Here is a 26,744-nt window from a genome sequence, read left to right as displayed (position 1 = left end):
AGATCCCATTTGCTGTGGAGCAACTAAGCCAACGCGCCACAAATAAGACCTTATGCAGCCCCCCAAAATAAATATTTTTGAAGAGGAAGAAGAAAACAGCAGAGTATAAAAGGCCTATTTCACAAACACTGCACAAATAGTAGCTATTACTCATGTGAGGCGGTACACCTCCATTTAGAGTACAAAGCTACACAGCTCAACCAGAGGAAATTCCAGGCTGCAAGTGATAAACACGGTGGAGATTCGCAGGTGCACAGCTGAACCCCGGAATGTCATTAGAGGACCTCACTTTACCAGGCTCTTGCTGACTCCATGCCCAGCCTGGTCCAGATGGCGCTGCTTTCTCTGGGCCTGCAAGTTCTTCCTTCCTCGAGACATTCTCCTTTTGGGTTGCTCCCAGTTCTCAGAGCCTTCTAATTAATTAGCTTCTGGCCAGCTCACACTCCAGAGACCATCATCCGTGGCCTCTCTTTCCAGGATGTAGTCACTCCTCCTCCAGGTCCAGCTGATCTCCAATCAGCTGTCCCCCCATCTGTCACTCTCCAGGGTAACTAACAACACATCCCCCCACAACGGAAACTTTTCAAGAACCTGGGTCACCCATGGGTGCTAAGTCGTTTCAGTGACTCTTTGCAATCCTACAGATCATAGCCCTCCAGGCTCCTCTGTCCATGGGATTCTCCAGGCAAGAGTACTGATGGGGGTTGCCATGCCCTCCTCCAGGGGATCTTCCCAACCCAGGCACAGAACCCTTGTCTCTTACATCTCCTGAAATGGCAAGTGGGTTCTTTACCACTAGCACCACTTGGGGAGCCAATGCTTACCTTCCAAAATGCTTTTGATTTACCAGTTGCCCAGGCCTGGAATTCTGCCTCCTACTCCCCTCCATAGGCCATACACACACACCAAAGTCTAGCAGAGAAGCAGCGGTTCAGGGCATACCCCAGTTCTACCTCCGATAACTGCACTTCCTGGTGAGTTGCTTCAGCTTCATCCCTTCATCTGTCAGACAGGGAAAGTGAGACACATCTCATAGGGTTTTTGTGAGAATCCAACTAGTACGTACAAAGTGCTTAGAACAGTGCCTGGCACATAGTCTGTGCTCAGTAAATGTTAGTTTACTAGCTCATTTTGCAAGAGTCAAGTCAAGAAGCCTCCCCTGGCCAGACGCTCTCTGAGCTATTGCTGACACTTGTGTGGATATTGACTTTCTCCCAACTTCATCCATTTTGTAAGCACTCATTGAGCTCTCGCAGAGAAAAGTAAAGCAGGGCACTGGCCCCAAGGCTCTTCACCCCACTTGGGAGGACAGGGAGACAGATCATCGCTGTCTGGGGTAAAGAGAACAGGGATGCAGACTGCCCCGGTGGTCCAGTGGCCAAGACTCTGAGCGCCCAACGCGGAGCGCCCGGCCTTTTGTTCCCTGGTCAGGGAACTAGATCCCATAAGCCTCACAGCGAAGACGGAAGCTCCTGCATGCTGAAACTAAGACCCGGCACAGCCAGAAAAATAAATACTTATTTTTAAAAGGTAGTGTGGAATCAGAAAAGTGATAAAGAGATCAATGGAACAGAAAAAGAACCAGATCCATACTTAAAAAAAAAATTCTTCCTAGGTGAGCTGACTGCAGGGAAGCTTAAAAGATGAATAAGTTGAAGGTTGAGAAAGGGAAACGGGTCTCCACAGACAGAACAGCAAAGGCCTGGCCTGTTGGAGGAACTGCAGGTAATTCAGGGTGGCCAGAGCAGACAGGGATGGGGTGATGGGCTCGAGATAGGCTTGGAGGTAAAAAGACACCAAGATCACAAAAGGCTCCTTATGCCCTGTTTAAAAGCTAGGACTTCTGGGTGCAACCTGGTATCCAGAAAAAGGATGATACTGGAAAAACAGGAGAAATCTGAAGGAAGTCTATAATTCAGTTAATAGTATTGTCCTAATGCTAATTTCTTGCATTTAACAGACATACTGTGGTTATGTGAAGTGCTGACATTGGAAGAAAATGAGTAAAGAATGCACGGAAACTGTGATTTTTTACAACTCTCCTGTAAAGAAGAAAATTATTTCAAAACAAAAAGTTTATTTTCAGAGCTAAGACTTAATCTTGGGAGTTATGGGGGAGCTGGTGAAGAGTTTATGGCTATGGAATAACCAGGTCAGACTAGTGTGCTATAAGGATTACTCTGGCTGGAACGAACTTACGGTTGCCAGGGGGAAGGATGAGGGAAAGGGATAGTTAGGGAATTTGGGATGAACATGTACACACTGCTGTATTTTAAAATGGATAACCAAGGATCTACCATGTAGCACATGAAACGCTGCTCAGTGTTATACGGCAGCCTGGATGGGAGGAGAGTTTGGAGGAGAACGGATACATGTATGTACGGCTGAGTCCCTTCACTGTCCACCTGAAACTATCACAACACTGTTAATCAGCTATGCCCCAACACACATTAAAAGGTTTCTTTAATAAAAATTTACTTTGGGTAAAGTGAGAGACTGGAGTGGGTGAGCCTAGACCCAGAGAGAGTCGTGAATCATCCAGGACGCTGTGGGGATGGAGAGAAGTGAGCAGAGGTTAGAACTCATTGAAAGATAGAGTTTAAGAAATCTGGCTTCAATTGGATGGGGAGGTAGAAGGGAGGGCTGAACAAGGAAGACGCTTGAGTTGCTGATTGGAGCAATGTGATCACAAGGATTCTTGGATGGCAAGTGACAGAAAAAGAACCTGGGCAAAGGGCAAATGCATTACCCATCCACTCACCCCTGCCCTGAAAACCAGCTGAGGAGAAGTCAGAAGTGGAGCTGCCTTTAGAAGCCACTGGAACCTGGGCCTCAGGTGCCTGCAGGATGCCCTCATCTGTCTTGGTACCACCCTCTACCCAACTGCAAAGAGCTCAGGACTCTTATCGTTAGAGCCCTATCATCATCCAGGAAAGGACATTTCCCTACCAGTTGCCATTAGAAGAATCCCGAGGAAGAGCTCTGATTGGCCAGGCGTGGCCCCAGGCCCCTCTCTGTGCTTGGTGCTGTGGCCTGAGGCCTGGGCAAATATGATTGGCCTGATTGGGATGATTCTCCCCCCACAGTCAGAACAGGTAGAATGCTAATGGGCTGGTTCTACCAGAAACTAAAATGGGGGGAGGGTGGGGGTATCCCTGGGCGTTTAGTGGTTAAGAATCTGCCTTGCAATGCAAGGGACGCTGGTTAGATCCCCGGCCTGGGAAGATTCCACATGCGCAGACTAACTAAGCCCATGCTCCACAACTTCCGAGCCTGCGCTCTAGAAGCCGGGAAAGGCCACAACTAGTGAAGCCCTCGTGCCTAGAGGCTGTGCTCCACAAGAGAAGCCACCGAAAGGGGAAACCCATGCACCCAGTGAAGAGTAGCCCCCTCTCTCTGCAGCCAGAGAAAGCCCATGGAACAGCAACAAAGACCCAGCCCAGCCAAAAATAAGTTACGATAAATAAATAGATAAATAAATCTTAAAAAAAAAAAAGAACTAAAATGCAAGAACAATTATGCAAAGAGAGCGGTGCTGTTACCTGAAGAAATGGGGAAAGAAGGATGAACAGACAGGCAAAAGGATTAGATGGTGCAGTCATTTCCGGAGCAAGAGAGAAGGGCAGGGAAAAACCAAGTGGAGGAGATGATGCAGAAAGGAAACGGGTTTACTTCTGGCTCGGGGGAGTTTAAGGTGCCCGGACAGCGTTAGGTGGAAACCCCCACACCTCAGGAGAAATGGAATCCCTCTCTGGGAATTCCACATGGCTTCCTGAGAGCTTGGAAGAGCCGCACTGGGCCAAATGCTTTCCGCCTTGATTGGTCCTCCCTGGCCCGTTAGACACACCGACCCATCACTGCCCGCTCACAGCAGAGCTGCACACCTCAGGCGGCTCTGGTCCTCCCCAGGGGACAGGATGGGAGAGGACGGCTCTGGCTGCCTGTGGGGAGTCTGTCTTCCTCCTCACCTCTGACCTGGCCCAGACAGAAGGCCCCTCATGGCTCTCTCTCTCTTCCCCTCTCTCCCCAGGGGCTAAGATCAGGAGCCTCTGTTCTTAGTAGAAAGGAAGTGGGAACAGGACAGGGAGAGGGCCAGAGCTTGTAAAGATGAAGACTGGAGGTGAGAGAGATTAGCACACTGTGGGGAAGAACTACAAGACAGCTTAAAGCATCCCCCCAGAAATATCCTCCACCACGGGGAAGCAAGAGGCCAGGGTGCTGCAGCCAGGTGACCAGGGCCAGCTCGCTCTGACACTGACCAGCTACGTGACATGGGCAGGTTCCTAAAACTCTCTCCGTGATACTTTCCTCATCCGAAACACGGTGATAATGATCCTGCCTCATGGAGTCCTGGGGAGACTGTAGCTTCATTTACTCATTAGTTAATACTTGTGCTACATTAGCGTCTGGGCTTCCCGGGCGGCGCTAGCGGTAAAGAACCCACCCGCCAATGCGGGAGACGCAAGAGATGAGGGTTGGATCCCTGGCTCGGGGAGATCCCCTGAAGGAGCGCATGGCAACCCACTCCAGCATTCTTGCCTGGAGAATCCCATGGACAGAGGAGCCTGGCGGGCTGCAGTCCCTGGGATCGCACAGAGGCAGACACGGCTGAAGGGACTGAGCGCGTACGCACACCTAGAGCTTAGGAGAAAAGCAGCCCCGGGGAAAGGATGTTTGCTTGTAGTCCGTTCAGTGTGGCTTCACTTGTGCAACTCTCTTGGGCTTTGAAAGAATAGACGCATGGTCACCTGGATATACGATGGATATACGATGGACGGAAAATGGTAGACAAGTGGTTAGCAAATGGACGACTGTAAAGATGCATGGACGATGTCTGCCTGTTGGGTGGATGGATGGACGGGCTTCCCTGGTGGCTCAGCTGGTAGAGAATCTGCCTGTGATGTGGGAGACCTGGGTTTGATCCCTGGGTTGGGAAGATCCCCTGCAGGAGGGCACGGCAACCCACTCCAGCATTCTTGCCTGGAGAATCCCCATGGACAGAGGAGCCTGGCGGGCCATAGTCGTGGGGTCACAAAGAGTCGCACACGACTGAGTGACTAAGCACACACATGGACACATGTTTGCTTGCTGGATGGATAGGTCGTTGGATGAGACACTAACATGTCTAATACAGATTTTCTAATACATATTTTCACTGAGCTCATAGTTCAGCGGAAAACAAAGGCACAGAAACAGATTATTACAACGACAGAGGGAGGCAGAAAATCCAGCTAGGAGAGGGCAGAAGGTAGCCGACCAGGAGTTAGCCTGTCAGAAGAGGGGAGGTAGTGGGGGGTAGTTTCTGCCCTTAAGAAACTCACGATCTAATTAAATAATTTGCCCCTTCAGATTCTTTTTCAAAGTGAGCCAGGTATAAATAAATCTGTAAACAGAACAGTTCAGTAAACAAGGTGTTCTTTAAAAAGCAGTGAGCTCAAATGTATAATAACTCCCAATTCAAAACATCATTTCCTCCTTGGAACAGCCTCAGAGTTAATTCCCCAAATTCGCCAGAACACACACACTTCTTTGTCCCTGCCGCTCGGCGTCACCTCCTCTCTGGGCCTCCTGCGCTACCGTGGTAGGAAAATAAAGACACGAAGCCACCCCCACCGGGCACGTCCCCGGCTGCATGCTACAGGGTAGAACGGGCCTGATCATCACAGGGAGCACTCTGCTCCCACCCCCGAAACAGGGGCCGCACGTCCACAAATTGGTGCGCTGCGTGACTTCCCATTAGTGGGTTAGGCTTTAGGCCTCAAAAGGGAAATCATTTATGGCATGAAATTTGATAAACACCCAACTAAGGGTCATGGAAGGCTGCCCCGGTGGCTCAGCAGTATAGAATCTGCTTGCAAGGCAGAAGATGCAGCAAACTCGGGGTTCGATCCCTGGGTCAGGAAGATCCCCTGGGAAGGAAATGGCGACCTGCTCCAGTATTCGTGCCTGGAGAATCCCATGGACAGAGGAGCCTGGCGGGCTACGGTCCACAGGGTCGCCAAGAGTCGGACACGGCTGAGGCAACTGAGCACACACACGGGTCGTTGATTTCACATCTCTCCTCCCAGCAGCCCCAGACTTGGCCTTGAACCCAGCTCTGCCACAGGTCACCGTGCAACCGGGTGGCGGGGCAGCGGGGGGCACCTGACGTCCCCATCTGTCAAACAGAAGGATCTGACGGGGGGTGACTTCTAAGCTCTCAGGTCTCACATTCAGCAGCATATAATTTTTATTTGTAGGTTAAAAATGAGAGACTATCAAGAGTTTTCGAAAGATCAAATGGGCTGAGGCGAGTCGCCGCTCCTCTAGGAGCCCCTGTCTGTCATCTGATGACAGAAGGCCGTCATCGTCCAGCCTCACGGCGACCTCCAGCCTCCAGTGCGACCGTGTCCCCGTGAAGGGGACAGTCCCCATGAAGGGGCTGAACGGTAGAGCTCCACCCCAGTGAAGAGGGAGGTGGCGTTCTGGCCATTCGAGGGAGGAAGCGGCAGAAGCCCGGGCAGCATCCACACGGCACACCAGCTCAGAAGGACCCTTGGAGATCCTTTAGGTGGGCAACTGAGGCCCAGAGGAGCCCCGGGCCCCCATCCCGAGTCAGTGGGGTGCCGGGACTAGACGCGGATCTTCTCACGCCCAGGAAGCTGCTATCACAGGTCCAGGCGTGGCCAGTGGGGGGGCTTCCTCCTCTGGGGTCTCAGATCCCGGGGTGAGGCAACAGCAGATTCTGCGTCTCTCCTCCCAGCAGCTTCCCCAGAGACGCAAACCACACGTCGGGGGGTGGGGCAGGCGAAGACACCCACCCTGGCGGCGGGAACAATGGTGTTCCCTCGGCAGCTGGGGAGTGGGTGGCCGAGAAAGGTGGTGTTTTCTCCTTGTGATACAGGCACGCTGGCGAGGCTCGTGAAGCTTGCTGCTGCTGCTGCTGCTGTCTCAGTGTGGGGAAAACGGGGAGGGGGACAAGAGACGAGGGTCTTGAAGCAAGTGGCAACAGTCTAGAGCCACCCCTGTGGAAAGGGGCGTTAGCCCCTTACTGCCCTTTGCTGGCTGCCTGTGACCAGGCTCCGGGGCCAGGCTCCGGAGGATGGTTGGAAGCTGTGTTGTGGAGTCAGGTCCCGAGTTTTACCTGTGTTCAAGTCCAAGCTCTACCACTTCCGATCTATGCAGCTGCAACAGAGATCTCACCTCTTTACTCCAGTTTCCCTGGGTGTTAAAAGAGTTTAATCATGGTATCTCCCACAAAGGATTATGGGGAGGATGACATGCAACAGTCCAAAGGGCTGTCTGACATCAGACTCCTGAGAAACATCCTCTGAAATGGACGGTCTAGATGCAGGAGGTTTGTCAGGGAAGGCTCTTGGCAGAAGGGTGGGTGGAGCAAGCAGGTCTGGGCAGAGGGAAAAGAGGACCCACTCCGCAGCTGCCACCATCTGAAGCTCCGAGGGGTGTGGGAGAACTCACCCTTTGCATTCTTCTACACTGAGGCCAGGCCGCTGTGCCCCAGGAACAGGCGTGACCTTGACTTGGGCTGAGGACAACACTCCTGGAAACCGGGAGATGAGTGTCTTGGTCCTGAAGAGGGAACCTCAACAGTGCATTGCATCACCCACTAACAGAGTTTAGGACTCAACACTGTTAATACCATCATCATCACCATCAGTGACATTATCACCACCACCCCCATCATCATCTTGTTTAACCTTCCTTCAAAACCACCCTGGAAAGTGGATGCTGCTAATATCACTTTACAGAGAAGAAAACCTAGGCTCAGAGAGGTGAACTGACCTACCCAAGGATCCACAGCTCTGCGTGACAGTCAATACTGGGAAACCAGACCTGTCTAGGCTCATTCCAGGGCTCACACCTCTTCACCCCAGGATGAAGTCTGTCCATCCCAATCACCCTTCCTTCCAGAGCTGGACAGATAGCCCCCTACGCCAAGAATGGGAGTTCACTCCCACCAGGGCAGCCAGATCCAGCACTGAGCCCTGAGTGATGGGGCCCAAGTCGGCTCTCCAAAGCCTTCACCCACTGAAGCCCTAGATCCATGTTGAAGAAGCCTGGCTCCCTCTCACATGTGTTTCAACCAGAACTGTCCACTTCCAGGGTGAGAGAAGGGAGCCCCAGGGGGTGGCGCTTTGAAAGAGCTGAGAGTCATAAGCCCACCCCCGTGTCTTCCCACGTGCCCGTGAGATGCACTTGGCCAGACTCCTTCCTGGAGAGACCCTGCTGAGGGGTCCCCAAGGCCCCATCCCTGACCCCCTGCTTCCCACCTCCCATCACAGCAGCCTCCAGTCCTCCCCACACACCCCGCCTGTTCTCACCCTGCCCCTCTGCCAGCCCCTTGCCTCTTGTGGGTGCCCCCCTTACCCAGTTCCTCTCCTGCCTTCCCTCCATTCACTCTGCGGGCCCCAGCTTAGACATCAGCTTCCCCAGGCAGCCATGGCCTCCAAAGCCCAGGCCCAGGGCCTTTCCTCCGCACCCCCAGTGCCCTGTGCCTGCTCTCCGCCCACCGCACCGAGAGCCTTGTGCGGGTGGGGGCTGTATTTTGTTGACCACGTGCAGCCAGTAACCGCACGTAGCCCGTGATGAATGAAGGATGGCAGGATAGTCACTCGGTGAGATTTACCCTCACTGCCTAGAGACAACCCAAGACAGGAGAGAGTCCTTGCCCCAAAGTCTCAGGACTCCTGACCCCTGTCCCCTGCCCCACATCACTCCCCAGTCTAACATAGAGGGAATCTCCCTGGAACCCAACCCAGTGAGAGCCAAACTGGCTCCCAGATGGCCATGTTGCAATTGTCCCAAAATCATAGCCACTAAGAGCTGGTGATGGACAGGGGGGCCTGGTGTGCTGCAGTCCATGGGGTCGCAGAGAGTCGGACATGACTGAGCGACTGAACTGAACTGAACTGAAGGTCCTTATTGACGGCAGATTAGGAAGTGAAACCAGAGAGGGCAAGCAAGCTCTCCAAGATCACACAGCAAGCTAGCAGCCCAGCCTGACTGGCTGCATCAGTCAACCATCCCTCCCAGGACCCCTGGAAATCCAAGCTGCCTCTTTCACAAAGTCCTAAGAGGCCTGCAGCCCCACTGGCCACTCCCTCTGGAGGGATCAAGCGGAGGACACCTCTCTCCTCTTTGTGCCGGGAAGTCCTCTAGAGTCCAGAGACCCCTGCCTCCCCTCATCCCCCCTTTCCTGTCTCCCTCCTCTCCTTGTTTCTCGGGCTGCCAAGCTCTGCAGGGGCGGGGAGCGTGGGAGGTTGGCACCAGGGAGGCTGCAGGTTGGAAATAAATTCTAATCAAACACAGAATCATTCCATCTTCTCCCTCTGCTCCGAGGACAGCGTTTTTTACTGGGTATTACTCATATGTTCGGAGAGAAATCTTTTGAGGCTTTCTCAGAGCCAGAGGGGAACTTGCAGGGTTGGGAGGATAAAAATCTTTTCTTTTTTTCCCCCCAGGCTGGCTCTTGCTTTTATTATCTTCTCTCTCTGCCTCTCATTAAGGCAGGACTTTGAGCAGATAGATTTCATCTGGCCCTTCTCTTCCCATCTTAAAGGCACAGGACGGTGGGGGTGCTCACAACTGACTAGAACCCAAAGGCAGAGAAATGCCAAGGTCAGGAAGGGTGAAATGGAGGAGAGGCAGCCCTACCTGTTACGAGAAAGAGACAGGAGGGGATAGCAGGGGATGGATTCTCGTGGCCGATGACGGCAGGGGCCACGAAGAGCAAGGAACTCACTGGGGAAAGGATAACCTTTCTCAGAAGCAAGGACCAAAGGAGCGCAGGATAATAACTCTACTGTTCAAGAGGACCTTAAAGCCTCTCTGTCCCGTGCTGTGCCAAGGCACTCGGTCGTGTCCGATTCTTTGGGACCCCGTGGACTGTAGCCCGCCAGGCTCCTCTGTCCATGGGATTCTCCAGGCAAGAACGCTGGAGTGGGTTGCCGTGTCCTCCTCCAGGGGATCTTCCCAACCCAGGGACTGAACCCACGTCTCTGGCAGGCAGTTCTTTACCGGTAGTGCCTCCTGGGAAGCCCTAAAGCCTCTCTACCCTTTAACTCAAAACCCACCTCCCTGGAGGAAGTCCCAGAAGACTTCCTGGGTGGCCCGGCCGTTAAGAATGTGGGGTTCGATTCCTTGTCTGGGAAGGTTCCGCCTGCCCCAGGGCAACTAAGCCCTAGAGGCAAGTACTGAAGCCCGCCTGCCCTAGAGCCCACACTTCTTGGCGAGAGAAGCCGCCAGAGGCCTCAGCACCGCAACTAGAGAGCAATTGCCGCCCAGCACCAGAGAAAAGCGCTCACGGCAACGAAGACCCGATGGAGCCCAAAATAAATTTTGAAAAATCTTTAAGAATATTATTTAAAAAAAAAAAAAACACTTAAGAAAGTTCCCAGGGTAGGGGTGGGTGGGAGGGAAGGGTCAGTGCTTAAGAAGACTCTTCTTCCAATGCAGGGGGTACAGGTTTGATCCCTGGTTGGGGAACCAAGATTCCACATGCCTTGCCACGCAGACAAAAAACAGAATAACAACAACAAAAAAACATGCACTTTAATGCTATCTCTGTTCCCAGATCAGATGCACAGTCTAACCACCTGTATCTCCCCTCCCAGCCAGCACCCAGTCCCGGCTGTCATCACGTCCTCGTTAAGCACTGTAGCAGCCCCACTTGCCCCCCACTCCGTCTTTCCCACCCAATCCCGAAGCCCCTCTTCCATCCAGCAGCACCAGTGAGCATTCAGAAGTTGAAAGCGAGCCACGTCACCACCCTGCTCAAAGCCCTTCGCACTGTGTGCCCAGACGCTCAGTCATGTCCAACTCTGCGACCCCATGGACTGTAGCCCGCCAGGCTCCTCTGACCATGGGATTCCCCATCAAGAATACCAGAGTGGGCTTACCATTTCCTTCTCTGGGGGATCTTCCCGACCCAGGGATCAAACCCGAGTCTCGTCAATCAGTTCAGTCGCTCAGTTGTGTCCAACTCTTTGCGACCCCCTGGACTGCAGCACGCCAGGCTTCCCTGTCCATCACCAGCTCCCTACCTCTCCTGAATTGGCAGGCAGATTCTTTACCCCTAGTGCTGCCTGGGAAACCCCCTTCTCACTGTGACCAGAACCAAATCCAGCATAGCTCATAGCGAGGCTCTGAGCACTGGGGCTCCTCCAGGCTCATCTCCAGGCCCCAGCCTCCCTGTCCTCTCTGTCCCTGGAAGGTGCCAGGTTCTCTCCCCCAGGTCTCATCACGCATGCCTCCTCCTCAGAGGGGCCTCCCCCGCCCATCTGAGCTAAAGAAACCCTTGCCCCTGTCATCCCTACCTCATCGCCCCCGTCACCGCTGAGTTAGCTTTGTGCTGTGTCTGTGGAGCTAACCCATTGCAGCTGAGATCCTGTGCCCTCTCCCGAAACTCCCTCCCCCGGCTGGTGCTGGGGTGGCGTGGGTAGCGAAAGTCAGCCTGCATGGGGTGTGGAGGGCGAGCCCGGAGGAGCAGCAGCTGGAAGCGTATAGCACGGTCTGAAGGCCGGTGGGGTGCGCCCTGACTGCTGCTCTGTGGCCCACCCTTGGCAAGGAGCAGCCCCTGACCCTGCAGCCCTTCCACCTCCCCGATCGCCCCCTTCAGCCTCTGGGAGTCCTGGACCAAGTGAGTGCGCAGCTCCACGGTGACAGCGGCCAGCTCACCCAGGAGGTCACCCCGGCATCAAGGTGGGCGTTGAGGAGACACATGGGTGCCAGTCTGTCCTTCCCTCCTTCCCAACCCCCAGACCGGACCTCAGAAGCAGAGGAGCAGCCCGCACACACGGCCCCACTTGAATAAGGTCTCTGTGTGTTAACAAAGCCTTGTTCTGGACCATTAGTAACAATGCTTCTCTAAGCCTGGTGGCTCTTATCTCCGTTTGATCTCAAAGCCAGCTGAGTTATAATGTGCTCACTGTCTTTGTCCCCACTAGAGGGGAAGATCCTTGAAGGCTAGGATCCTGCCCACTTTCTCTCAGCTGTACCCTCAGCACGTGGAACCGATTCTGGCACATAACAGGTGCTTAGTGGTTACTGAGGGATGGAATAGCTGCCATTAGACAAAGGTACCATTGACCTAAAAAGGTGACTGGTCAACACTGTGTCCACACCAAGGTATTGGATTGGCCAAAAAAGTTCACTTGAGTTTTGTCTTTAAGATGGTATGAAAAACCTGAACGTTTTGGCCAACCCCATATATGCACAGCACGAAGGAGACCCTTCCCTCTGCCTCTAACTGCGTCCTGCCCAAAGATGGCCCTCAACTCACGAGCACCCCTCCCCCTCACTGCCCACCTCCTCCAAAGAATGGCCGAGGCCCTCCACCTTCCCCGCCCACCTCTCCCGGCTCCCAACCTCCTGCGTTCTGCTTCCAGCCTCAAGGTCACAGAGGTGACCAGCCCCGAGGCCACCGTGCCCGGGTACCACCAGGCCCTGGATCTCCCCTAACCCTATTCCCACTGCCCTTTCCTCAAGCTCTCATCCCATCTCTGAGAACAGGCCTCTTCTGGCCTCCCAAGCTTTCAAGGGACTGTTCCTCAAGGCTCTCCCCTCCATTCCCCCTTCTCTTCTCTTCTCCCCCCAGCTTCTCACCATGTATCCCCCCCCAGACCCCAGCCCAGTAATACCCACCCTCATCATCTGACCCTTTGCCTCCAGGATCATAACCTCAAATCAGTAGTATCTCCCAGTCACGACGTCTCTCTTGCTAACCCCCATTCCCAACGGTCTACCAAAAGTGTGACATTTTGACACAGTCTCAAATGCAGGTGCAGCAGGCGGATGTGTCCAAGCGCAAGTTTATGCTTCTTGCTGAAGCTGAAGCTCCAATACTTTGGCCACCTGATGTGAACTGACTCATCAGAAAAGACCCTGATGCTGGGAAAGATTGAGGGCAGGAGGAGAAGGGGACGACAGAGGATGAGATGGTTGGATGGCATCACCGACTAGATGGCCATGAGTTTGAGCAAGCTCTGGGAGTTGGTAATGGACAGGGAGGCCTGGAATGCTGCAGTCCAGGGTGTTGCAAAGAGTTGGGCACTACTGAGCGGCTGAACTGATTATCAAGCAGAAGTCCCAAGCCACATAGCTGACCTTCAGTCTATTGAGTCTTGAGAACAGACGTTGGGACGGGGAGGGGAATGTCTCAAACCACTCATCAGACGGAACCAAGCTCAGTACCACCCCTGCCATCCATGACACCCTGTCTCACATGCAGGACTCAGCACACAGTAGGACTTTAGAAACATGGGCTGAATGAAGGTGAAGATGGATTAACGCATGGAGGGCAAGGCCTCTCTGAGGGATCTCACTGCCAGGGGACTGTCTTTTTTGCTGATTAAAACCCAGGGAATGGGCTTCCCCGGCGTTTCGGTGGTGAAGGGTGTGCCTGCCAATGCAGGAGACATGGGTTTGATCCCTCATCGGGGAAGATCCCGCATGCCCAGGAGCAACTAAGCCCAAGCACCACGACGACTGAGCTGTGCCCTGGAGCCCGGGAGCCCCAGCGTGTGCGAGGACTGAAGCCCGCATGCCCTAGAGCCTATGCTCAGCAGCCAGAGAAGCCCCACCACGGAAAGCCTGCACACCACAGCTAGAGAAAACCCGCGCAGCAACAGAGACCAGCACAGCCATAAACTGATAAGCGAAGTTATAGATTAAAAAACAGAGGAAAAGGAAGTTCCTCAGTTTTCCTTGCAAGCTCTCATGTATACAGGAGGTCTATGTGTTATAAAACTCTTACCTGTTTTTCTCTGTTTTAAAAGAAAATAAGGAAGGGGGTTGGACTACTTCGTGGGAGGCCAAAGTAAGGACAGAGAGGCATGGGGGGATGATGTGAATCCCCAAGGGAGAAAGTAAGAGAGGGCCCCCCAGTAGTGATGACTGAGACCCAGGGGTCATTGAGTGGGTGAAACCTCTACCCTCAGCTTGTAAAACTTCCTGCAAGGCTTTGTAATTAGACCCAGGGGAGGACAATCAGATATCAACCACTCTTAGGCCTTTCTGGTTACACCACCCGCCTGGACCCCACAACACAGCCAGCCCAGGGCACAGGCCGCGAGATGCGAGCTGAGTCCGAACACTCCCCCAGTCTCCAGCCCCTCTGCAGGGGGAACACGGGCAGGGCATTTAACACTCCTGGGGGGACTCTCCCACTAATACGATACCTGACTGTTTGCAACAGGCCCATCATCCAGGTAGGTGTTACTGTCTCCATTTAACAGATAAGCAAACTGAGGCTCAGAGATGTTAAATGCCTTACCCAAGAGCTAGCAAGAGGTTTTATGAGATCTGAACTCAGGCCCGCCTGACTGGGACCTCCTCCTCCTCCCTACTCCAACGTGCTGAAATCTAGACCCAAATGAAATTCACAGTACAGGCCCACGTGAGAAGTCCGGTCATGGAGTCAGTGCTCACATTTGGTGCTCAGAACACGTGATAATGACGCACAGTTGGTGTTGTTTGCAATAGGCATTTCACGGTGCACAGTAAACGCACACACTAGATCACGGTGGCGATGACAGAGAAAGTGTTACAGGAACATGGCAACACCCAAAGGCCCATCTTCACAAGTCGGTTTATCAGTCTAATTGTCATCTAGCAAGGATCAGGGCTCTGCGGACTGGTGCCCTTGACAGGTAGGGGGTAGGGATGGAGGAGTCAGGGAGAGTGGAGAAGAGAACCAGGAAAGGCAGGAGAGTAGGCAGGAGGGACCAGACGGGTTGGCAGAGAGGTCAGAGTGCAGGGACGAGGAGGCGTGTCAGGGGCCTATCCCATCTTTGCAGCTCTGATGGGAAAGAATCCGCCTGCAATGCGGGAGACCTGGATTCGATCCTTGGGTTGGGAAGAACCACGGGAGAAGGGAAAGGCCACCCACTCCAGTATTCTGGCCTGGAGACTTCCAGGGACCGTGTAGCCCATGGGGTTGCAAAGAGTCAGACACAAATGAGCGACTTTCCCTTTCACTTTGTGAATGACTCTGTTGGGCTGAGGCCCCACCACTGGTCAGAAGAATCTCAGTGGCGATGGTGATGGCAACGATGGTGCCCACCATGAAGTCTCTCCTGAGGCTCCAGGTGGGTGTCGGATTCCACCTCTCTTTACTCAGGACTTTGAGATTGCCCTGCCGCCTCAGTGCCTGGCCGCCTCTCTGCATCCCACACCACAAGCAGATCTGAAGCCCTAGGATCTAAGTATTTATCCACCATTAAATAGCTTGCTGGACTTCCCTGGCGGCTCCAAAGGTAAAGAATCTGCCTGCAAGGCAGGAGACGCTGCAGTTTCATCACTGGGTCGGGAAGATCCTCTGGAGAAGGGAATGGCAACCCACTCCAGGATTCCTGCCTGGAGAATTTCATGGACAGAGGAGCCTGGCGGGCTACAGTCCATGGAGTCACAAAGAGTCAGATATGACTGAGTGACTAACATATACATACACGCACACACACAAATAGCTTCACAATGGACCATGGATGGAGAGACAGATGGAGAGATGGATGGGAGGATTAATGAAAAATAGCGGGATGGGGATGTGAGACCTGGTAAGATGTTGCAGTAACGGTTATCATGGTCACATCAACCCTTATCCCAAAAAGAATCCAGAGAAAACTCAAGGTCTACCATAGACCCGCTAGGTCTGGGACCATCATCCCAAAAGACTAGGATTCATGCAACTCTTGGTAGAAGAACCTGAAAGAAGCCATGGGCCCTTACTCTCGAAAGGTCAAGACAGCTTTTGCACACCCTTCTCTCCACCAGGACGCAGGACAGTGTCCACGATGCAGTCATGCACACGGCCAGACCTAACAAAATTGCACTTGCATTGGCCCAGGAGTAATTACTGAACGCCTACTGTGTGCTCAGCACAGTCATTTGCCGGCCAGCTGGCCAGCCTGCCCTGGCAGACTGCCGGCCCGGCCAGCTGACTGACGGAGCCGTATCAGCTTACACAGCAGTTGGCGTTTCCTTCACTGTAAATGCCCTTGTCTCGCTGGATAGAGGGAGCGTGTGATGATGACAGGGTGGTCAGAATGATTTAGTTTCATCTCTGACGCACCCTGCCTGGGGAATTCTCACTGTCATCAGGTGGTGACAGCTTGTCGTTGTGGGTATTAAACAGCTCAGCTCCTTGTTTCAATAAGCATCATATAAAATTATTAAACAAGCCGATGAGAGACAAAAGGGTCAGCCTGATCTGTTTGGGGAAAGACTACCCTAGAACTGCTGACCCAGGCAGAAGAAAAATATATTGACATGCGTGTGTTCTCAGGGCGTCCCAGGTGTTAATTATGGAGGTGACCTGTGATCACGCCCCTTGAGTCCAAAAGGAAAGGATTCCTGAGTCTGTCTCCCCACTATTGTGGTTTGGGGGAAAAGCAGTTTATTATCCTCTCAGGATAATAAAAGAAATACATCCCTACTGTAAAATATTTAGGCAATATATTTTAGGGACTATTTAGGGAAATGGGGAAAAAAGAAAGTAAAAATCACCCAGTAACCTCATTCCCGCAAAAATACAGCGCTGACCTTTTCTTCCATCTTTTTTTCTTGTATATGTTTTCCATAGCTGCAAAGATAACAATAATTATTAAGAGTAAGTAGGGCTTCTCTGATGGTCCTTGCAATGCAAGGGACGCGGGTTTGATCCCTGGTCCAGGAAGACCCCACATGCCATAGCAACTAGCCTGGGGGCCACAACCACCAAAACCCTGGAGCCCTAGAGGTCATGCTCCGCAATGAGAAGCCATCTAGCAAGAGTACCTCCCACTCACCCACTGCAACTAGAGAGAGCCTGGGCGAAGAGACGAGGACCGAGCACAGCCAAAAACTGATACAGAAGAAAAACTAAATATGGGGAAAGAATCTGAAAAAAAAGTGGATATGTGTACGCGCATCACTGATTCCCTTACACGCATCACTGATTCCCTCTCTGCACACCGAAACCAACACCGCATTGCAAATCGATACTCTGAGAAAACGAATTACTAAATCTTAAAACAATATACACCAGGCATTGCTTTAAGTGCTTTACATCTATTTACACACTTAATCCTCCCTAAAGAGGGAGGACTATTGTTACGCGTATTTTACAGATGAGTAAACCGAGTCACAGAGAGATCAGGTTGCCTGAGTCTGCAGGACTAAGAGGCAGAGCTGGGATTCAAACCATTCCTGCACACCGTTCTCCTATCTCAGGTCCAATTTATAGTCTCCTTTTTGTCTTCAGCATTATGACATATACACTTTCCCAAGGCAAGAGCTACAGAAACATTATTTTTAATGGTTGCTAAATATTCCAAGTCGATGGACTACAGTTTACTTAGTCATTTCTCTATTTTAGATATATTTTTTTCTCCAAATTTTCAGGGTTCTGAAACCCTCTCCAGCACAGCAGTGAACGAACCCCCGCAGAAGAGAGCCACTGCCTCCCACTCTTTCCCTTCCAGAGAATGCTCATCCCCACACAGCCCATCACCGCCACACAAAGCTGGCCCCCGCTCCTTCCCAGGGCTTGGAAGCAACAGCTCCTGGCCCCCAACTCTCCACCCCATCCCCCGAGGCAGAAAGCTTGCAATCAGAATTATGAGCAGACTATATTACACCCTGGACCAAAAATATTACATTTCCATGCTTGCTTTAGGCAAGACAGTGTGGGCAGTGCGCCTGTCCACTGGCCACCTGGACAACACACCTCAAGTCTTCCGGCCTCGGTTTCCTCCTTGGAAACAGAAACACCAGTGGGACCCCTGCCTCCCTTGAATGACAAGTGCTCGGTGAAGATCAGATGACACAATTGCCATAAAAAAGGCTTTCGAAACTGAAAAAGAGCTCTACATATGCAAGAGATTGTTATTATAGCGTTAAGTCGACAGTGTTCCCTGAGGAGCTGCTTCGTGCCAGGCATTTGTGTGAAGCCCTGGGGACATGGAGACCCACAAGACAGCCCCAGGGCCAGCCCAGAGGGAAACACAGTCTGATAGTGGCGGACTGACCAGCAGTGACACACAGAGGAGCGAGTGCTTGGGCAGAGAGGCGCACAGGGCCGCAGGAGCCCAAGTCAGGGAAGGCTTCCTGGAGGAGGTAACAACTCGGCTGAAACCTGGGGGATGAGTTTGGCGAGATGCAAAGAGGTGGGAGGCTTGAGAGAACAGCATATGCAAAAGTGCGGAGACAGAAAAAGAATGACATTCTGGAAAGAACAGCGTGGCCAGGGTGTAGCGGGTTTCTGGAGAAGTGGAAGGAGAGGAGGTTTGTGGTCCACACCAAGCATCTGCTCTTTTAACTGCTGCTGATCCTGTAACCGTTGAGGGGATGAGGAAGGGGAGGCACGACCCACACCCAGCAAGCAGCACCACCCTCTCTCCAGCCTAAAGGCCGCACAGCATCAAGGGACCGGACCCGGGGAGACAGTCTGGGATTTACAGGTGCCACAATTCATCAAGCTGAACATGGCAGGGTTTAGAGGCCTCTTCCCAAGCCTCTGCACACCCTCACCGCCCCCCATCCCCGCCTACTAGCTCCACTGCATCCCCGGGATACCCCAAAGCTCAAACTTGATGGATTCCCCAAGAAGTTCAGGCAAAGAACCTACTAAGGCGCTGGGTATTCATTGTTATCGCCTTTAAACCTTTCCAGGACTTCTCTGGTGGCTCAGACGGTAAAGCATCTGCCTACAATGTGGGAGATCCGGCTTTGATCCCTGGGTCAGGAAGATCCTCTGGAGAAGGAAATGGCAAACCACTCCATTACTCTTGCCTGGAAAATCCCATGGACGGAGGAGCGTGGCAGGCTACAGTCCATGGGGTCGCAGAGTCGGACGCGACTGAGGGACTTCACTTTAATCTTTCCAGCAAGCCTGTGAGACCTGGATTCCTGGTTCCATTCCACCAATGAGGGCCAGAAAAGTCAAGTAATAGGCACTCGTGAAATGAAAAGTGTGTTTAGGATTCAAGGTGGTGTAGGCATCAGAGGCGGAGATTGAAGCCTCTGAACAAGTCCCCACCTGGCTGCTCCCAGGCCGGGCTGATATTTGCACCTCGAACAAGGAGCCTGCAGACGGCACGGCAGCTTGGGCAGGGGACGCGTCGGATGCCACATCTGTCTCTCCCAAGGCCCTGCAGGTAGGGGACCAGGATCAGATTAAATCAGGATCTCTCCGTATTCACCAGGGGATGTGGTACAAACCCCATCCCAGGCCCTAGACACATTCTCGCGCAGACTGCCTTCCGGGTTTGGTTCAAGTCCAAGAATCTAGTCCTTTCTGGCTCAGCTGGGACTCCAGGGAAACCCCAACCCGCTTGCCCTCTGGGCATCTCAGAAATGCTCCCACACAAGCTCCCTTCTTGCCAGCGGAAGAGCCAGGCTCTAGGGGCCTGGAGGAGACGAAACCACCCAGCGGCTTCCTCGGCCAAAAGGCAAGGGAGGCAGGAACTGCTTTGTGTCTCCAAATGAGATCCTCAACCTTTCTGCGCCTCAGTTTCTTCACAAGGGCAGGAGACTCATGGGCCCACTGGAGTCCATTGGAGGGTATCTGTATTTCCTGCTCAACAGTTATTTAGATGCTGTTCTAGACACTGGTGGGCTTCCCTGGTGCCTCAGACGGTAGGGAATCTGCCTGCAATGCAAGAGGCCCAGGCTCGATTCTTGTTTGGAGAAGATCCCCTGGAGAAGGGCATGGCAACCCACTCTAGTATCCTTGCCTGGAGAATCCCATGGACAGAGGGGCCTGACAGGCTGCAGTCCATGGGGTTGCCAAGAGTCAGAGAGAGAGAGGGAAACACCATCCTCGGGGACCTTCCGTTCTCTGGTGCCTCTGTTCAGTGGGGATTGTAATAGTGCCTTTCTCATGGAGTTGTTGCAGGGATTAAATAAATGAGGATCTGTAAAGAACTTAGTATAGGGCCTGATACTTAAGAAGTGGCTGTAAAAGTTGACTGTTAATAGGAGTAATACCCTCCTCCCTGGGTTATAAGGATTAGATGAGATCATATCTGTAAAGTACTAGGGTGTGACCAGCTACTTCCTCAAACATCAGCCAGTATAATCAGCCCATTTTAGGGAGGGGGCCACTGAGGCATGAGACTAAGGGACTTGCCCCAAATCTCACTTTGGTTCCTGGTAAAGGCTCTTAAGTAGATTCTAAACCAAGAGTTCTCAGCTTTGGTGCGCTGGGGGCTGGATGGTTCTGGGTGCCATAAGAAGTTTAACAGCATCCATGCCCTCTACCCATGGACCCCCAGAGCTCTACCCTCCTCCCACGCTGTCACAACCACAAAGGTCTCGGGACATCGCCAAATGGCCCCTGGAGGGCAAAACTGTTTCCCAACCCCACGAGCACTGCTCTAAACTGACCCTTGAGCTCACATTTCAAGAACCGCCCTCCCCGCCCCGGCCCCCCCCCCCCCCCCCCGCCTTCCCCGCCCCAGATCTGACCCGAAGGCCCCTCCTCTCCCCATCGCCAACATAAATGCCCTGTTCCAACCACCCTCCCAGAGAACCCACCCTTTCTCAGGCAACCCTCAAACTTGCCAGGCTCCCTCCGTCTGCTCCGGGTCCTCCCCACCCCCTCGCCCATCCGAGGCGGGCTGAAGCCCCACCCACTCACAGAAGGACCTCTCAGGGCCCTAGAACTCGCTGGCTGTGGCCAGCCCTCCAACCCCTATCACGATCAGTCACCAACCCTCCAACCATCACGATCAGTCACCAACCTGTCTGTGCTTGCCTGCTCCCTGGGCCCCACCCCCACCCCCACCCCCACCCCGCCCCCGCTCCAGACAGAAGCAACTGGAGGGCAGGAGCTGTCCCCGACTCCTCTGTGTCCCCAGCACCCGGCACAGCGCTAGGCATGGCCACTCACGGGTGCCACTGGCCCTCAAACCAAGGTCAGCATCAGCTCACTCTGCTTAGCAGTGGCTGAGAGTTCAGGGCGAGAGCCAGCCTCGGACTGCTCCCACTTGTGGCTCCTTCCTGACTGTGGACAGGATAGTAAAGTCCTCCAGGCCTCAGCTTCTTCATCTGTGAAATGGGGATGATGTACCATGTTGATAGGCAGCACCGCTGGGACAATCAAATGCTCCTGACTCCTAACCCAGTGCGTGCTCGCTCTCGTGCTCGCGCGCTCTCTCGCTCGCTCGCTCTCTCTCTCTCTCCCCCAAGTTCCCCCTGAGGCCTGACCATCGAACTCCCTCCCGGGATGGGGAGGAAGAGGGGCTACTGCGAACTAGGATGTGAACAAGCCGCGGGGGCAGGGAGGGCGGAGGCCGCCGGGGAGGCCGCCAGACGCGGTAAATAATTCACGCAGATGAACTGGAGATAAAGTGCGGCTTCGTGGGGGATTGAGTTCAGGTCGGAGGAGGCTCAGACGGCTGCAGGGCACTTGTGGTCTGCCCTGTCTGAGAGGGGAGAAGTAATGCGGCTCGGTCTGCAGGGAAAACGCGGCCCCAGGTGCCCGGCCCCGGCCACTCCCTGTCGGTGGCGGGAGCTCCCCGGAACTGCCCCGCGGGGCGACCAGCCTCGGCCGGCGGCCTCCGCCCAACCGTCCCCATGGCAACCGGCTGGCCTGGTCCAGGGTTCACCGCCAACCGGATCCTCAGCCTCCCCTCCCCCAAGGGAGGATGGGAGTCGTAGGCCCAGAACCTTGCTGCTCTCCCGGCTGCCGCGAGCGGTGCAAAGTTGCCTTCTACCCTCGGCTCTTATTGGAGCTCTTGGGCTCAACCTCCCCGGGGTCAGTGCCAGCTCCACGACTGTCTGGCTGTGCCACCTTCGGCAGGTGACTTCATTGCTCTGTGCCTCGATTTCCCTTATCTGCAAAATGGGAAGAACAATACTAACTCCCTCCTAGTGCTGTTGTGAAAAGTAAATGAATTAAATACAAAGAGTGTAGAACCTGGCCTAGAGCCAGCACCTGGTAAATATTGCTTTCCACTTCGGGTACAGGAGCCCCAGAGCCACAAAATGCCTGAACCCTGCGAGGAGCAGCACAGTGTCACTGACACATTTGTGGTCGGGACGCTGCTGCCAGTCTTTTCCAGGACACCCACTGCGGATGCTGGCGGCATGCCCTTGGTGTTCCCCAAGGATTTCCTAAGCTTCCTGTGGGCCCACCCCACCCCCCTTCTCAACCTCTTGAGGCCTCAGTGTCACCAGATGGTCATTGACCAGACTCTGAGGTCTCTGAAGGCCAGAAGAAGCCTTGTTTTCGTCAGCCCTGTCTTCCTGGGGCCAAGCATAATACCCTCCCCACCCCACCCCTGGCAGTTGAGTCCTTGAATGAATAGGGATTTAATTAATTAATTAGTTAATTTCCTCTACCCAAACGCCGGCCTAGACTGCCTCTTTCAGCCCTCAGCCACGGGGCTGTCTGTCTCTGCAGACATTCATTTCCCTGACAGCTTTTGGCCATCACTGCCTGACCCCACCCGCCCAGCCCCCTTCCCAGCTCTGCTAGGATTTCCCATGGCCCATTTCCCAGGTCCGCCTGGCCTCCCCGACCTCCCTTCCCCTCTAGTGACCCTTTGTCCTCAAACAGCTGCTTCTGGGTCGAGGACCTTCCTCCAAACCCGTGGGTGTGTGCGATCAACCAAGTCCTCATCTCAGAGAGGGAGGGTGAGCTGGAGGTGGGGGCCTAGTGCCGGCAAGGTGGGACTGTCTTTCTGGGACTCCCGGTCCCTCTGGAGAAGCGATTAGGGCCCATGGACGCAGTCTGTCTGTCCCTGGGGGCCACCCCACGAGCTCCAGCCCTGTCTCCCAGCTGCCAGGTTTCCCCGGATACAGCCCGGTCGCTGAGGATTTATTTTTGCATATGGTTTGGGAGAATCTCTGTTTCTGGAATAATGACAACCTTCTCCCCACCGCCTTCCCTCCAATAGGCGGATTTTATAAACCAGAGCAGCTGCCTGAAGGTTTCCAAGAGAAAATTCTGCACAGTTTCTAATCAGGGTGACAGCTCTCCCTCCACAGGAAGTTGCTTTTATTAATTTTGTTTAATCTTTTTCTTTTTTTTTGTAAGGCTCCATCTATCGGTTATCAGGCAGCACCTTGGGTCTCGTGGTGTTTTTGTTTTTCCCCCTTTTGCCTGGAACTCATGATTCCATCTAAACCCCAGTGGACTTGCCCAACACAGGGGCAACGTCAATCAGCTGAAAAGTGGGTCACGCATATCGCCTAGGCAGAAAAATCCCAGTAATTTATGGAGATAGTCCCCTCTCTGGGCCTCCCTGGCGGCTCAGCTGGTAAAGAATCCGCCTGCAATACGGGAGACCTGAGTTCAATCCCTGGGTTGGGAAGATCCCCTGGAGAAGGGAAAGGCTACCCACTCCAGGATTCTGGCCTAGAGAATTCCATGGACGTCCATGGGGTCGCAAAGAGTCAGTACAACTGAGAGACTTTCACTTTCACTCCCCTCTCTAGGAGAGGGAACATAACTTCCCACCCCTTAAGTGGGCCAGAATGAGTTCCTTCCAAAGAGCACTGTATGGAAACCGGAAGGAAATGAGTAATTTTGCCGTGGAGGATACCTGACAAATGCTGCCTCAGCCAGGTGATCAAGGTCAGCATCAACAGTATCCGTTATGTTGATAGCGTGTACCCTTGATGGGCTTCCCCGGGGAGCTCAGCTGGTGAAGAATCCTTCTGCAATGCAGGAGACCCTGGTTCCATTCCTGAGTCGGGAAGTTCCCCTGGAGAAGGGATAGACTGCCCACACCAGTATTCCTGGGCTTCCCGGGGAGCTCAGTCGGTAAAGAATCTGCCTGCAATACGAGAGACCTGGGTTTGATCCCTGGGTTGGAAAGATCCCCTAGAAGAGGGTATGGCAACCCACTCCAGTATTCTTGCCTGGAGAATCCCCATGGACAGAGGAATTTGGTGGGCTACGGTCCATGGAGCCACAGAGTCGGACACCACTGAGCAACTGAGCACAGCCTTGAGAGGATGTGATGAGAATGGTCTTCCTCTCAAAACCCATAACCCCAATGGAAGCATGAGAAAAGCTCAAACAAACCGCAATTGAGGGACAGCCTACAAAATACTTGAGCAGGACTCCATCAAAAACAAGGAAAATCTGAGAAATGCTCACAACCAAGAGAACCCTAAGGAGACACGATGACTTAATGTTATGTAGTATCCTGGGTGGAATCCTGGAACAGGAAAGGACATTAGGTAAAAACGAAGGAAATCCGAATGAATGGTGGATTTACAGTTCTTAGTACTGTGCCCATGTTGGTTCCTTGGTTGTGAAATGTCATCATGGAAATGTCAGATGTGTGAGAACAAATTGGGGGTACTCGACAACTGTCTACTACCTTCATAACTTCTCTGTAAATCTAAAACTATTCTAAAGTAAAAGTTTGTATTTTTTAAAAGTGGATCCTGTGTTTGGGTTTCAGCCCGTCCCCAAGACCCAGTTTTCTTAGCTTCCTTTTTGCCAGCGAGTAGGATCTGAGCTGCTGATTTGGGGGATCTCCAGGCTCCTGGCTCCCAACCTCATTGCCATGGCAACTGTCATCATTTCTCAAGCCTAGGGAAAACTCCCATTTCTTCACCATCGGATGCTCAGTTAGCCTAGCACAGGACCCGCCCCAAGGTGAGTGCTAAGTCAGTTTTTGTCAAGTGAATGAAAACTTTGGAGGACCTGTTGATGGAGGGGGTCCAAGAAGAAAGCCAAATTCTTTCCTTCCCAGGGCAGGAAGTCAGTATCTGCTAGCCTCCATCCAGAGAAGGAAGGCTTCTGGCAGTCTGGTTGGAAGGGGATAGGAGACTCTTCTCAACTGCCTTTGGAGAGCACACACACAGGTTTACTTAGGATCGTGTTGATTAGGGTATTTTGGGGAACCGATGGGGTAATGAGAGGCAAAAGGAGTCCTCTACCCTACCCCCTGCGGTGACACCTCCCCTCGCCTCTGTCCCCTCAGAGTATCAGCCCTGGGGTACCAAAAACCATCTGCAAAGAAGCTTCACATACTGTGAACTGTTTGCTAGGTCTTGAAAGTCCATTGCCTGGCACGCAGTAGGCATCTCTTGTGCAATCGTGTGATGACTGCCCTTTATAAGGCACCAGACCCTGTGCTCAGGTGGAGTGGGAGTTCCTGTTTAATCTTTTGTGCCTTTGGCACAATCCCATTTTCCAGAAGAAGAAACAGAGGCCCTAAGAACTTGAGAAACTGGCCCCGAGTCTCAACGAGAAAGTATATAAGAGAGGTTTCAAATTCAAGTCACCCAAGTCCCAAACTCATGCCCTCTGCGTGCCCAGGAGCCACCCTGAAATCTACCCCTTCTTTACAAATTTTATTTATTTACTTAGCTGTGTTGGATCTTAGCTCGGCACGCAGGCTCTTTGCTTGGGACGCGGTGTCTTTCCCTGCAGCGCAGGGTTACTCTCTAGTTGTGGTGTACAGGCTTGGTTGCCCCAAGGCATGTGGGATCTTAGTCCCTCAACCAGATATCAAATCCTCATCCCTTACGTTGGAAGGTGGATTCTTAACCCCTGGACCACCAGGGAAGCCTGAAATCTACCCCTTCTGCTAGGTCTTGAGGGCCAAGAACCAGCTGCCTGCTGTCTGCAGAAGTACCCTCAACTCGCCCCTTCATCTGTGGCCTCCAGACCAGCAGTAATTTTCGAGTCTCTTTCTTTTAAAACTGACTTTGCCAATTTCCCCCTTACAGGTGTTTTTGGATATTCCTTCAGGCTGTCAGCCTGGACAGGCCAAGGAGGTGGAATCCAGAGAGCTGGATGCTTATTACAAGCATTCAGTTAGTGAAGTTGGAACAATGCGACCCCCGATATTCGATTCATGCCTGGAGGCTTCAAGACACCCTCCCCCACCTCAAACCTTGAGTGGCCTTTTCCATATTTATTGATACCTAACCAACCAGATACTTCGAACATATCCCGTATTTGGTATAACAATTCGATGTCTGCCCAGTCCCCAAAGTGCCTTCTCAACAAATGTTTGTCCCAATGTTCCAGTGTATTTAAAAGATTTATATCCTTCTTTCGCTCGGGAAGGGCAGATTCAGCCTTCCCAGCCTGAGAATCCTGCCTTGGCAAAGGGGAAGGCCTCCAGCAGGAAGATTTTGATACATCACTTATCAAGGAGGACCGGAGCCTTGCCTGAGGGCTCACAGGCTCCCCGCTTCCCAGCAGAGGGCAGCTCCAGCTCTTAGCTGACCACATCCCAGCCCTGCCTCCCTCTGACCCCTGATGTAGTTATCTGTTGTCAGAATAGCGGGAGAGCCCAGGCTGAGAAGAAACAACCAACAAAAGGATCTTTAAGGCTGAAGGACAATGGCTGCAGCTGGGACTGAGCCTGGGGTCAGATGACCCTGTATCCCCATCCTGGAGCCTGGACTCCGGGTTCAAGTGCGCTTCATGCCTTACTAGCCGAGCGACCTCATGTGTGTGTGTGTGCGCACAGTCGCTCAGTCATGTCTCTTAGCAGCCCTTTGGACTGTAGCCCACCAGGCTCCTCTGTCCATGGAATTTCCCAGGCAAGAATCCTGGAGTGGGTTACCATTTCCTCGTCCAGGGGATCTTCCTGACCCAGGGATCGAACACACGTCTCCTGTGTCTCCTGCATTGCCGGCAGAGTCTTTGCCCAGGGCCACGGTGAGTGACCTCGTACAAGACACCTAGTGCCCCTCCCAGCCCTGGTTTCTCCTGTCTCATCAGGACATGGTTCGTAGAGCTGTGGCAAGCCCGGCATACAGTAGGAGCTCAATGGGTGCGGATGTCGTGC

The 26,744-nt window shown here is 53.1% G+C and overlaps 1 long non-coding RNA gene across 2 annotated transcripts; it reads right to left on the bottom strand.

Moving 5' to 3' along the window:
* Positions 1-6,211: 6,211 nt before the first annotated feature.
* On the bottom strand, positions 6,212-20,573 carry LOC138433056 (uncharacterized). Of its 2 annotated transcripts, XR_011254120.1 has the most exons (4): positions 20,512-20,573; positions 19,013-19,124; positions 18,602-18,727; positions 6,212-7,540 (listed from the first exon to the last, which is right to left on the bottom strand). It is a non-coding gene; the product is annotated as an uncharacterized lncRNA (long non-coding RNA). The 2 variants fall into 2 exon arrangements; XR_011254121.1 differs by lacking the exon at positions 18,602-18,727 and having other exon boundaries at positions 20,512-20,570.
* Between the last annotated feature and the right edge of the window lie 6,171 nt (positions 20,574-26,744).

Source organism: Ovis canadensis, chromosome 2, assembly GCF_042477335.2.
Source record: "Ovis canadensis isolate MfBH-ARS-UI-01 breed Bighorn chromosome 2, ARS-UI_OviCan_v2, whole genome shotgun sequence".
Classification (NCBI taxonomy): Eukaryota; Metazoa; Chordata; class Mammalia; order Artiodactyla; family Bovidae; genus Ovis; species Ovis canadensis.
This window is presented reverse-complemented; position numbering and strand designations above follow the sequence as displayed.